General features: G+C 39.7%; 1 pseudogene; it reads left to right on the top strand.

Moving 5' to 3' along the window:
- The first annotated feature begins 12,307 nt into the window (after positions 1-12,307).
- On the top strand, positions 12,308-12,867 carry LOC138422948 (peptidyl-prolyl cis-trans isomerase A pseudogene; annotated as a pseudogene).
- Positions 12,868-14,814: the final 1,947 nt, after the last annotated feature.

Below are 14,814 nucleotides of genomic sequence, written 5' to 3'. Positions count from 1 at the left end.
TATAGCAGATCTTTGGACTAATGCTCTCTAACTTTGCCTCTGAACTGATTCATATACACCAGGGATTTTAAGATCAGTTCTGATTCTAAGGTTAGGAAGACAGTTCCAAAGTGGCCTAACTCTTCGACCTTTCCTACTTATCTACATTAGTCTGGAAGTTGTACTAATATTTTTGGATGTAGAAGTTGAGGGATTAGGAAATTAGCTTTCATTTTGCTAATTAGATTTTAAATAAGATTATCCTTTTCATGAGGTTGTAGGAATGGATTAGTCCAAAGAATACCTAGATATTTTTTTAGCCCTTAAAGGGTTACCCAGATCCTAACTTATCTCTTCACTTCCCTAACTCTCTTTTCCTCTCCCCTTCTCTCCCTTACTCTTCTCCTTTCTGTTTTCTTCCTTTCCTTTCTCTTCCTTTCCCTGTTCTCACTCATCTGTTATCTATCATCCATCTGTTTATCCATCTATCAGTCTGCCTATCCTCTTTTTCTCTCTCTATCTATTGCCGGGGTCCAGCCCTAGTGGATCCAGGGAATTCAAAGCGGGGACGGAGTTGGTGAGGAAAAACTTATTTATTTAGAAATATAAAGAGAGATTAGGAAAGAATAGTGTAGTAGGAAAATTAGTGGAGAAAAGAGGCTGAATAACTTGGCTTACGTGGAGAACCAATAAAACTCTGAGACAAGGGGTTTGCACCATCTACGTAGGCCACTGGCGCCTGCTTGAATAGCAGAGGGTGCCATGCCTTGGGTTCCCTCTCGCGTGGGTCTTAGAAGCCAGGGCAAATAAGTAGACAGATGGGAATTCAGCCAGAAAAGGGAGAAAAGAACGACACGGGGGATCCAAGCATCGATGCCAGACCCAAGACTTTATTTTCAAAAGCAGCTTATATACCCCAAGTTGTACATAAAGAAATAATGGAATATGCAGAGTTATGCAGGGGCAGCAGTCCTGACCCTTATTGAGACCAGGCTTTCCTCTTGCGTACCTTCCCGTGTACAAAAGGTCCCAGGTGGTTTTACATCATCTTCTGGCCAGGGGGCCTGTTAACATTTTTATGGCTCTTTTCCTAGACAGATGTCTATCAACCAGAAAACCCATTTTCCCTTGAAGTGTTTTTTCTTAATCTGCATCACCCTCAAAGTACTAAATAAAGCTACATTCCTGTAGAACAAAGGTGCAGTGGGTTATAACAAAGAAAGTACTTAACTCAAAGATCTAATGTTGCTAATATTAGGGCTGCTACCTATTTTTTTCTACATGGCAACTATATCAACAAATAAAAGATATGAAAATTTGGCAGCAAGTATTGGCTCAACAAATGAAACCCTTAATCAGTCCTATTCTAATGATTTTGACTTCTCTGAAGCCCCTACATTCCTAGGATGTTTTAAGCTTCCTGTGCCTCTTGCGGTTGGGAGGCCACAAACAATCACATGCGCAGCTGTAAGAGTCCGGCAGGCAGGCTAGAAAGCCATCAGAGGGGTTTTTGGATTGAAACACTCTTATTAAGTCACCCAGGAGACTTATTGTCTAAAAGCTCTAAATTAACTTTTTCCAGAAAAAGGTGGTGGGGGACAGCCCCCTGTTAATGTCAGAAGAGTAGGTGGAAATCATAACACAGTAAAGCAGGCAGACTCTGGTTTTGGGGCAGATGCACAAGCAGATCCAGCGAGGCTCCCTTAAGGCCTGACTCGACTTTGCCTGTCAGGCCGCTTAACCTCATGACCTTTGCCACAGGCGGGACTCCTTGTGCTGGCTCCCAGCACTCTATCATGTACCTTTGTCTACCTATATTTTGTTTTAATGGGAATGGGAACAAAGGTGATAAGGGAGCAGTAGTTATCTGAAGTTTCAAATATCACTAGAGTTTGTTTGAAATGTTGCATGAAAGCAGTCCAATTTTACCTATCTTGTATCATTTCTTAAAATCATGGTCAAGGAAGAAGAGGACTTTTCTAGAGTCCAAAGAGATACAATTCAGTGTAATGAGACAAAACAGAGCAAAGGAAACTTGTTGGTTTAAAGCTAGAATTCCTAGTGATAAGAAAACAATTACAATCTCAATCTCCTTTACCTCTTCAAAAGAAGAGGTACTAGTGGCTCCAGCTCCTCACCTGGCCTCATTTTCCAGTTGCCATAAAACTTTCTGCCCTGAGACAGACTACAGCCCTTCTGTCTGCACCTCACATCTGTGTAAGCAACCATCAGCCCACCAGTGCTGTGTAGGCAATCCACTCAAAACCTGGGTTTCTTAATTGCTTGAACTTCTCAATTCCTGTAATCCTCCCACTCCATTGCAACCAGTCATTGCCACTCCTCTGGTTACACTACATATTTTTGGTAGTGTTGCTAATAGCTTCCCCTCCTTCAAATTTCTGGACAGTAAATTTTGACCTGCTATCTGATTACCACCTTCTGAATCTCAGTCTGACTCCTACCAGTTCCCTTTGAACTCTTCTTGGATGCCATAGGGACGTTCAATCCATTGACCCTAGGCTTTCTAAAAATTTTCTTCTCTTTCATATTGTTGTTTACCTTCTTGCCCAGCTAGTTTCTGTGATCTGGCATTTTAGTCACATCTTTGCAGAAAAGCTGAATTCAATTGTTCTCTCTCTCCGTAGTGCTCATTTGAAAAAAAAACCCAACCTTGTGAAGCCTGGTTATCCTATGCTGTGACCATACCTGAGCAACTGCTGTTTGTAGAGAAAGTTTATACAACTGTGCTGACTGGGCTTGTCTAAATTTATCCACCCTAAATCTGAAATGGTATCCAATGCTGCCAGACAATGCTATTATAGTTTCCTGGCACATTAACTCTACTACACTCTAAGATGACCTATATTCTCAAACCTCCATACTTACATCCCATTTATAATCTTAACCAATTAAATGCAGATAACTAATTGCTACTGTATCTCCCTATCACTGAAACTATTAACCTACCTGCATCTGTACCTCCGCACATTCTATTTTCCTTCTGTTACACTGGTAGTAGTGTTTCCACTCCTCACATCTGATGTATTACTATGGATAGTTGTTTAAAATTAAACTGCCGTTGGTCCCACATCCCACTTGTATGTTCTGTTTCTCTATCTTTCTTTACATAATCTTCAAATTATTTGTTTATAACTGTCTTCATTTCCCATTTTTCTTTTCACAGGTCCTTTCCAGGGACATTTTTTGTACCCACCATTCTGCTGAAATTGGTCTGTTTACTACCATCTAATCAGTCAATTATCAATTTAATGGTCAATTTTTATCCTCACCTCATTCAATCTCTTACTAGCATCTGACACAGGTGACCTCTCTTTCTTTCTCCTCTTTCTTCATCTTCTTTTCATATTTAATGATTTTATTGTTTGTTTCACAAATAAAACATGTTAGTGAATAATTCTGAAGTGATGACTACAAATAGGTAATGAAATCCTGTTGACGACTGGCTTTGACTCCTTCATAGGTGCAGCTTTCCCTTTTTTAAAAAAAGTTTAAAAAAGAGTCTATTTATTTGGCTGCACTGGATGTTAGCTGCAACACTTGGGATCTTTGTTCTTTGTTGAGGCATGCGAGATCTTTTAGTTGTGGCATATGAGATCTAGTTCCCTAACCAGGGATCAAACCCAGGCCCCCTGCATTGGAGCTTGGAGTCTTAGTCACTGGACCACCAGGGAAGACCCCATCTTTCCCTTTTGAAATTCCTCAGCGATCTCCTAGTAAAGCACACTTGATAACTGAATATGTGACATATTTTGAAGAGTAACTGCTAATTCATGATTGAGTAAATATCTCCTTTCTTCTTGAAACTTTTTTCTCTAAACTGCCACATGTTTCTCTGACTTTTTTCCTATCTCATGGGTTGACCTTTTTGGATTTTTGCTGGTTGTTGTTTGTTATTCAACCTCTACACTGGAATGCTCCAGCATTGGGAACGTAGACTCTAGAACCAAATTACTTGGGTTCATATTCTGATTCTGTCACTTCCTATCTATATGACCTTGAGAAATTTACTGTATTATTTCCCTCATTGAGAAATGAGGGAAAATCATAGTTCCTGCTTCCTAGACATATTGTAAGGATTGAACGAGTTAATATATAGAGAGCGTATATGAAAGTTGTCTGTTAATTAGTGCTATATATTAATGTGATATATTAATGGAGCTGTTATTATTCCCCTCACTTTTTAATTTGGTGCTAAGGTGAAAGGGGCTTGCTTTTGGGTCATGGAACTGGAAAATGCCAATTAATAGCTTCTGGTGGCCCTTTTTTCCTGCTATGTGGAGAAAGTCAACATGAAAAGAATGAGGCTAACATATAAAAGTAGCTGAGAAGAAGTAAGTGAGTAGTGTAATAGTCAACATTCTTGGTTGTGAACAGCAAGATCAATTCCAGATAGTCCAGCTAAATTAAACAAAAAATGGATTTATTAAAAAAACATTAGGTGGCTGGAGGAATTTCCAGGATTACTGGAAAACACAATTGATATTTCATTGCCATGAAATATTGCAGCCATGAACAGTATAGCTAAGAAAAATGGCTAACCTCTTTAAACAATTATTCTAGGAGAAGCACATCCCTACTATCTGCTGCCACTTAACATGCCCCAACCCTGAACCTGATGTCAAAATCTGTGCCACTGATGCCCCAGAAGACTAAGACAATTTGACTACTGATATTATTGGATAAATCAACAAATTTCCCAGTGCAAGGCCAACACTACAAGTCTTGTGTGGCTAAATCTGTTTGGCAAAGCACAGATCATATGTTTTTGCTCTAGCTGCAAAGGAGTCTGGTGAATGTAATTTTTATATCTTACTTTTGGAAGGCAGAATTGACAGTGTGGAAAACTATAAAGATATAAGAATGATTTTGGGCAGCCACAAGTGATACATTTCCAACATAGATTTGTGTTGTAGAAAAGGGGACCTGTTGATTTCATGTAAATTCCTTGATTTAGTTGTACCTAAGCCTGGAAAAGGTCAGTTTTCATTCCAATCCCAAAGAAAGGCAATGCCAAAGAATGCTCAAACTACTGCACAATTGCACTCATCTCACATGCTAGTAAAGTAGTGCTGAAAATTCTCCAAGCCAGGCTTCAGCAATACGTGAACCGTGAACTTCCAGATGTTCAAGCTGGATTTAGAAAAGGCAGAGGAACCAGAGATCAAATTGCCAACATCTGCTGGATCATGGAAAAAGCAAGAGAGTTCCAGAAAAACATCTATTTCTGCTTTATTAACTATGCCAAAGCCTTTGACTGTGTGGATCACAATAAACTGTGGAAAATTCTGAAAGAGATGGGAATACCAGACCACTTGACTTGCCTCCTGATAAACCTATATGCAGTTCAGGAAGCAACAGTTAGAACTGGACGTGGAACAACAGACTGGTTCCAAATAGGAAAAGGAGTATGTCAAGGCTGTATATTGTCACCCTGCTTATTTAACCTATATGCAGAGTCCATCATGAGAAACGCTGGACTAGAAGAAGCACAAGCTGGAATCAAGATTGCCGGGAGAAATAGCAATAACTTCAGATATGCAGATGACACCACCCTTATGGCAGAAAGTGAAGAGGAACTAAAAAGCCTCTTGATGAAAGTGAAAGAGGAGAGTGAAAAAGTTGGCTTCAAGCTCAACATTCAGAAAACAAAGATCATGGCATCTGGTCCCATCACTTCATGGGAAATAGATGGGGATACAGGGGAAACAGTGTCAGACTTTATTTCTGGGGCTCCAAAATCACTGCAGATGGTGACTGCAGCCATGAAATTAAAAGACGCTTACTCCTTGGAAGGAAAGTTATGACCAACCTAAATAGCATATTCAAAAGCAGAGATATTACTTTGCCAACAAAGGTCCATCTAGTCAAGGCTATGGTTTTTCCGGTAGTCATGTATGGATGTGAGAGTTGGACTGTGAGGAAAGCTGAGTGCGGAAGAACTGATGCTTTTGAACTGTGGTGTTGGAGAAGACTCTTGAGAGTCCCTTGGACTGCAAGGAGATCCAACCAGTCCATCCTAAAGGAAACTAGTCCTAAGTGTTCATTGGAAGGACTGATGCTGAAGGTGAAACTCCAATACTTTGGCCACCTCGTGTGAAGAGTTGACTCATTGGAAAAGACCCTGATGCTGTGAGAGATTGGGGGCAGGAGGAGAAGGGGACGACAGAGGATGAGATGGCTGGATGGCATTACCGACTCGATGGACATGAGTTTGATGAACTCCGGGGGTTGGTGATGGACAGGGAGGCCTGGCGTGCTATTATTCATGGGATCACAAGGAGTCAGACACGACTGAGTGACTTAACTGAACTGAACTGAAGCCTGCCCTTGGATCTTCTTGTTTTGTGAGAAGATAAGTTTCTTCATTTAGTTAACATAATTAACAGTTTTTTGGTTGATTCTATTAATATTTAATGTTTTTATAAGTATAGCTGGTTTTTTTTCCTTCTGATTTAAGCTCCACTATTACAATATCCTCTCAGTTGGTGTTCTACTCTAGGCCTGCCTTCTCTCCCTTTTGTTCATTTTCTTCTCTGGAGTTTTGGATACTCTTTCATCAATGTAAGCCTGTTCACTCTTCTGATTAAAACCCTCCTGACTTTCCATTGCCTTAGGATAAAAACATAGTGTTTGTACAGTGTGCAGCTCTCTATAATCTGGCCCTCCTTTAGTTTATCTTTTTGCTGCTTCCTCTGATCACGTCTTAGTAGGCTTCATTTTATTCTCATTCATATCATATTTTCTTTTCACTTTTATCTGTGCTTTTAGACTGTTTCTGTCTTCCTTACTGAGGGCTTAAGCCTGGGATACAGTCTCTCATTTCTGAGAGACTGTTCCAAAGAGGTAAGCAAAGGAAGAGACAGAATATATAGAGGTTTTTTTTGCAAAAACAATCAAACCAAAATAAAAACCAGGCAGTTGAACATCAAAGGATTACTGCTAATTAAAGAAAAACCACACACCTCTAGTTAATGAATTTTCTCCTTTTCTGTGTATGGAAAGATACTGTACAAGAGTCTGGGCTTTTTTAAGCTATTCTTTTAATATGCATATTAGCTATCTTAAGCCAGTATCCTGTTATTTCAGTCCTGTGTTCCCCTCTGGGTGCTAATGAGGGTGGCTGCAGTTGCTGAAGGCTTTTGTCTGCAACATCCTTTGTTTACTGTAAAAGTCTTTGTTCAAGTCCTTGACTTTCTTCTCATTGGGGTTCTTGAGAGAATCAAATGATGTGTTCTGTAGAGGGTCTTCTGGTACAGTGGTCCCCAACCTTTTTGGCATCAGGGACTGGTTTTGTGGAGGACAGTTTTTCCATGACCAGAGTTGGGGTATGGTTTGGGGATAATTCAAGTGTATTACATTTATTATGCACTTTTTGTCTATTTGGGTTTCCCTGGTGGCTCAGAGATTAAAGCGTCTGCCTCCAATGTGGGAGACCCGGGTTCGATCCCTGGGTCGGGAAGATCCCCTAGAGAAGGAAATGGTATCCCACTCCAGTATTCTTTCCTGGAGAATCCCATGGATGGAGAAGCCTGGTGGGGTATTATGTCTATTATTATTACTTTGTGATATATAATGAAATTATTATACAAGTCACCATAATGCAGAATCAGTGGGAGCCCTGAACTTGTTTTTCTGTAACTAGATGGCTCCATCCTGGCTGTGAAGGGAGACAGTGGTAACTGCTCTCCAGTGCTGACATTACTGCCTCAGCTCCACCTTGGATCATCATGTGTTAGATTCTCATAAGGAGTGGGCAACCAAGATCCCTCACATGCACAGTTCACAGTAGGATTTGCACCCCTGTGAAAATCTAATGCTGCTGCTGATCTGACAGGAGGTAGAGCTCCAGCAGTAATACAAGCCATGGATGAGTACATGCTAAATTGCTCAGTCATGTCCAACTCTTTGCAACCCCATGGACTGTAGCCCGCTTGGCTCCTCTGTCCATGGGATTCTCCAAGCAAGAATACTGCAGTGGGTTGCCATTTCCTCCTCCAGGGGATCTTCCTGATCCAGGTATTGAACTGTGTCACCTGAATCTCTTGCATCGGCAGGCGGATTCTTTACAATTGAGCTACTTGATCTGACAGGAGGTGGAGCTCAGGCAGTAATGCTAGCAGTGGAGAGAAGCTGTAAATACAGATGAAGCTTAGCTTACTCACAGGCCAGTCACCTTCTGCTGTGCAATCTGGTTCCTAACAGGCCACAGACTGGTACTGGACTGTGGCCTGGGGGTTGGGGACCTCTGTTCTAATATAAAGGTGTACTCAGTTATCTTTTGCATGAGTCACAGTGCTGGGTTCTTCCCTGAGGTGAAGTCTTTGCTGCCCAAGGCAGGAGTGACTTAAACTCACAGTGCGTCTCCTATTTCATTAGATCTGTCCCACCTGATATGTCTCAGATGCTGGCTTTCCCCTTCCCTGGAGTCACTAGAGCTGCATTGTGTCTTAAAAGGATGGACCATAAAAGCCTTTGTTAAGTTGTCCGTATACCCTTTATGTCTGTACTTATATCAGATTGTAAGCTCCTAGAGGAGCAGAGCCAAGTTGTTAACTCACATTCATGGTTCTAAATTCAGTGCAGTGAGCAGATCGGGTTTATCATCATCATGATGAAGAGGAGCTGGAAGATTTTTCTTCCATTATATTGAGTACAACTACTGAATTTTATAGGCTCCCTTGTAGAATTTTCTGGATGGTCTCTTCTTTTTCACTTGAATACCTTATTCCCCTGAAGTGAAATGCAGGATAGAGAGGTAAATGGTCTGAAAACAAATGTACTGTAATACATTCACTTTGGCTACAAAAATAAAACAACCCAAACCTAGTTTTTCTTGCAGTCTTTAAATCCAGATGGTAGTAAAATTTGACATTTCAATTCTGTTTGTGAAATTCATTTTGTTTTTAAATTGGGAAGAACCATAGAGCTAAAAATTGTCTGAAGTACTAGGAAGGCCTGGTGAGACCTCTTTAAGAGTGTTATTAATAAGGGCTTCATATTTTAAAGTAAATTTAGAGGCACTGTAAATAGAGACTGCAAATAACTGTAATGATTGTGACTAAGGACCCTGATATCAGGCGGTAGTGTGCTGCCCCATACCTAAGATGAAAAAGGCAGAGGACTGGCTTGGACAATGGAGGGAAAAGAGAAATCTGGACAAAATTAGAGACAGTTTAGTAGCTAAATGTAGTTAATATTTTTTAGAGTTATCATTTTTGTTTATAAGTCTCATTCCAAAAGATACGTTATTACACTCAACAAGTCTGTCTATAAAGTTCTAAAATTTAGATCATGTAAGGTCTCTTTATAAGTAAGTATTTATACTGTAAGGATCCAGTTTAATCAGTTAAGCTCAAGATTTAAGGGCCCAGTGTCCAGAGTGTTCAAAACCTGAAAAAAAAAATGACCCCCTTATACCTCTGCCCCTCCATTGACAAGGCTTGTTTCTGACTGGGTCTGATCTATATATATATCCCTGGAAGAAATCATAGAAATGAATCAGCAGCTATATGTTATAAGTAGTGTATCGATTAAGTTTGTTTTGGTTGAAAGTGAAGAAAGTTTAACCTAAATGATTTTAATTAAAAAAGGAGTTTATTGGCTTTTTAAACAGTCACAGTGGGGTGACTGGCTTAATTGTTGCTTGACACACATGCTCCAGAAATAGTGTCAAGGGCTGTGTCTTACCTCAGATTTTCTCTCTTCCATGTATAGATCTCATTCTTAGACAGAATTATCTGTTGGGACAGAGAATACTTCTCATTTTCAGCTGATGACCAAAAGCCCTGTTTCTGGTTCTCAGTGCCTGCAGCAGGTCATATACTCATCCTTGAATCAGTCACTTTGTGTAAGAGAATTGAATCTGCTGATTAACTTAGTTCTGCCATGCCTTGCTCTCAAGTTAAGAGTGGGGACACGTCATTCAAATCACATGGTCTTAAGTTGGTGGGAAGGTAGTTCCTTTAGGGAGTTTCATGATGAATATAGGGGCCAATATGATAGATATCAGCTATAAATAATATTTAATTAAACTACTTGAAATTTTGATGGAATATTTACTTAATATTGACTGTTTACTGTGTGGTGGAACATGCGAAGATGAGTATGAAAGGTCTTCTCCTTAAGGTTTCTTATGGGGAAACCTGGGAAACCATCTAACTCTTAAAGTAAGGCTGCTATGAGAGCTTTATGTTTTCTAGCTCTGATATATTTAATTATAAGAGTCCAAGTACCTGACTGCTTTGATATATTGTAGGAAGCTACTTTCTCCTCACCTTTTCTCCAGGGAAGCACACATTCTCTGGAGATGGGAGAGAATAAGTTTTTTTGTATTCTCTCTTCCTTTTACGAACCACATTCTGCATATAGGCTAAAAGGAGAAAGAGTTATTTCTGGCATTGGACTGAAGGAAATTCCTCTGTGTTTATTGCTGCTGTATACATATACTGAACATTTTGAGTGCAGTGACAGTTATAGTTTCTTCCACTGGCTCTGGTTCATGTTCTTTTCTCTCTGATGATTTCTTCTGTGTTTTCTTCCATGTCTTTTCTCCTCCTCCATAAATGCATAATACATAAATGTGTGTGTGCATGTGTGTATAAACAGTTGATATGAGAATATTTAACAAATGGTATGTCATATTCATTTACTAATTAGAGTGGATGCCACCTATAAACAACCAGCGCAGTTGTAGTGGGACACAAAGCCTGTAAAGAAACAGAAACCATATCTGAGATGAGAAAGAGGAGATTCAGAGATACGAAGAAAAGTGTTAGGAAGCCAGTCAAGGGTGAGAGCAGAGAAGAATTAGGTTGTGAGAGAGAGCAAAGTGGAGAGAATGCTCAGTCTCAGAGCTACCTCCAAATTGAGAGGATTTCCTTTTCCCCAAGGGCTGTCTGTGCAAGTTCCTTTGAAATGCTGTTTTCCTTATTGCTCAATTGATTCTTCCGCTAAACCACCCTCTTCCCTTTAAAATCTACCTGAGGGACTTTGTTAGTAGAAACTAAAGCTAGCTGTCTAAAATGAGTGGAATCATACTATCTATAGTGTTTTTTAAATTGCTGTAACAACTTCGTCTTTCTCTTATCAATAGCAGACACCTCTCAGGTCAATAGATAACAGAACAATGTCATAGCTTTTGTGGCATCTGGTCTTTGTGTTATACCTCTATCTCTCATACCTCACATTCTCTCAGCCCCAGTTTTACTCCAGCCATTGCACAGGTGTTACCTTCCATGTACCTGCTTTACCTGTAACAGGTATTTCTGTTTCTGCCCTGGGTTTCTCATATCCTATATGGGAGACCCATGGGGACCCATTTAGCATTTGAGCATGGGCATACTTGAAGTATGAGGGAGTTAAACTTCATGGGAAAACCTTCACCAATGGGGTATGAGAGTTGGTGGGTAAATGTTCCCTGATTCTATCTCCTGGAAAGGGACACTGTACATAATTCCTTAGAGGCCTCCAGTCAGATCAAGCTTCAATTTCCCATAGTTTCTGGTTTGGAAATAGACCTTTATATTGGATTTTCCTTCTTCCGGGTCCCATTCCTCCTGGTCCCTTACTACCATTCCCTGGGTTCATCTCTCAAAATAAATTACCTGAACTCAAGCCCTTTAGACTTCTACTTTATGTCCAGACCTAGTCTGAAACAGTTTTGCTTTGCCCTGGATGCATTCTTATTTATTATTTGCTTTTTAATGGACACGTTGATCATTTCCTTTTTTCATTGTTATAATCAATGTTGTGAGGAATGTTCTTATAAATACATCTTTGCATACTTGATACTTCTTTTCATAGAAAAATATGACTATAAGTTAACTTGCTGAGTCTATTACTGATCAACAGGCACATACATTTTAAAGGCTTTTGATACATACTGGAGCAAAAACATTTGTATTTAACAGTTTCATATGTTTGTCAAAAAAAAATTAGCCACTAACCTGAGTGCATAATCTAAATGACTGATTAGATGTTCCATAACTATAAGCTAGCAGCTCAGTTGTGACTGAGGTGGAGAGACTTGCTTCACTTGATCCAAATAAAACTTACTGCCAGATTCTTTGGGCTTAACTTTGTCCATCACACTTTGGGTCTTTTTAACACTATGGAGTAATAAGTGGCAAGAGATTAAAAATATTAAAATTTAATCAAGAGGCTCACTTTTAGATATTATAAGATGATCAGGCTAGTGATATCGCTGCTCAAGAAAGTTTTCAAAGACACGAAGACTTTTAATCTCTAATGCTGAAATTTTTAAGTTTACTACAAGAAAATTTTTCTTGAAAGAAAATAAAGGGGCCTTGCAGACGCCGCCACCCCGGAGCCTCCTTCACTGTCTAGCCATGGTCAACCCCACCGTGTTCTTCGACATCGCTGTCGACGGCGAGCCCTTGGGCCGCGTCTCTTTTGAGCTGTTTGCAGACAAAGTCCCGAAGACAGCAGAAAACTTTCGTGCTCTGAGCACTGGAGAGAAAGGATTTGGTTATAAAGGTTCCTGCTTTCACAGAATAATTCCGGGATTTATGTGCCAGGGTGGTGACTTCACACGCCATAATGGTACTGGTGGCAAGTCCATCTATGGCGAGAAATTTGATGATGAGAATTTCATTCTGAAGCATACAGGTCCTGGCATCTTGTCCATGGCAAATGCTGGCCCCAACACAAACGGTTCCCAGTTTTTCATTTGCACTGCCAAGACTGAGTAGTTGGATGGCAAGCATGTGGTCTTTGGCAAAGTTAAAGAGGGCATGAATATTGTGGAAGCCATGGAGCGCTTTGGGTCCAGAAACGGCAAGACCAGCAAGAAGATCACCATTGCTGACTGTGGACAAATCTAATAAATTTGACTTACGTTTTACTTAACCACCAGACCATTCCTTCTGTAGCCCAGGAGAGCACCCCTTCACCCCATCTGCTCGAAATATCCTATAATCTTTGTGCTCTCGCTACAGTTCTTTGGATTCCATATTTTCCTTATCCCCCTCCAAGTTTAGCTGGATTGCAAAGTTAAATTTATGATTATGAAATAAAAACTAAACAATTAAAAAAAAATAAAGGGACACCAACAATTTAGATATCTCTGTGTCAGTATCACTGAAAAAGTCACAAGTGGCCCTATGTCTCTCTTCCTTGAAGATGCTGTCAGAGTTGACTGAAAGTAAGCCTCCTAAATTCTGAGTCCTTGGAAGAGGTGCCTCTCACCTTTTGCTTTACTGAAGTGACAATAAAGGGAAAGTTATCAAGTAAGCAAAGAAAATGGTGTAAGTGTTGATAGCATATCATATTAAATGCATTCTTATGATTGGACTACCTTGATTGCTTACATATAGTTTAGAATAATACACATGGTGGTGACTTATAGTTGACAATAGACAGTGATTGTAGGTTCCACAAAGGGGTGTTAAGTAGATGCTTGGTTAGAAGTATAGCTATTTTCACAGAAAAGAAAATCCTACTGACACTATTTTGACTTATAGCACTTCTTCCACTATCTTGACCTGCAATAAGTGTGTTGGGCATTAGCTCCTTAGTCAAGAGTGAAAATATTTGTAATGACATTGGTTCTCTGGGAAAACTAAAGTCTATTTACTTTATGTTGATTTAAAATAGCTTTTCCATGAACTTAACTCACATAAATGAAGAATTACTTGCCCTGCAATTTTTTTCTCTTTGTATAAATTTATAGGATATGTGGTTTAAAATATTAATACAGTTTAAAATTGCTTCTCTGTACTATTTCTGTTGATTAAATTTGGACAGAAGAGGTGGAGCCAGAACTTAGAAGCTGAGATATGACAGGAGTTTGAGATAGGCTATGTGGAGCCATTTAAAGCTTTTGAGACTTGAACTAATCAGAGCAAATCAGGATTTTCAAAACTATAATCTGGCCAGGATGTACATTTTAGGTTGAAAGAAAGTTGGGGGATCAGTTAAAAAACTGGCTTAGGTGATAAAGGCCTGAGCTCATTGTGCTGGCTCTAGAGGCAAACATAAATGAGATAAAGGAATAAAAGAGTCATTTGAAAGGATGCAGTGTGCTGAATAATAGAAGGACTGGGGAAAAATGGTCAGAAGGACTATAACTTTGTGTTTGAGTGACTAAGGGCAAGGACTTTGGCTTTTCCACCACTATATCTTTAGTGTCTAAATCAGTGCTTGGCACGGAGTAGATAAATATTTTCTAAAAGAGTGAAGGGCATTTATATCACCAAAAATGAGACGAAATTACCCATATGACCTTCTCAAATTAATTCCTCACTTGATATTTGTGAACCACCCACGTGGGACCCAGTGCAAATATTTACCAACCATATAATGTACACTTTTTCTTCCACCAGCAGACGTGATTTGGCAGATTTGTTTTGTAACATGTACATCATGTCAGCTTTTCAACTTCCTCTAGGAGTGAATTTTAGTCTCTCTAAGGGGTAATGCTTATACGACTCTTTCATCTTTGGAACAACAAAGTGATTTTCTCGTCGACCTGGCTGTTTATTTACTTCCTCATGAAGTCATGAAGAGCAACATGTTGCAATAGTATTTGCTTGTTTTGCATGGTGTACGGAAACTGGAAGGAAAGGATTGACTTGCAGGGAAGAAGCCTATGGAGCCAGAGTTTATGCCTACAAAATTACTCATTAAACAAGGGTTATGGAATGGAAGGATGATCTAGAGAGCTAAAGTCCTATCCTCAAGAAACTCAGGTGGAGGAGGCCAAAATAGTATGGTAGAAACAACCTATGCAGAAAATAAAGAAATCTCAAGTGACAAGTCTCAAAGACCCTTTCCTGCCTCTTATTTTCTTCATAT

The sequence above is a fragment of the Ovis canadensis genome, chromosome 17 (genome assembly GCF_042477335.2).
Source record: "Ovis canadensis isolate MfBH-ARS-UI-01 breed Bighorn chromosome 17, ARS-UI_OviCan_v2, whole genome shotgun sequence".
Taxonomy (NCBI): domain Eukaryota; kingdom Metazoa; phylum Chordata; class Mammalia; order Artiodactyla; family Bovidae; genus Ovis; species Ovis canadensis.
The sequence above is the reverse complement of the archived record's forward strand: the minus strand, read 5'-3'. Positions and strand labels throughout refer to the sequence as shown.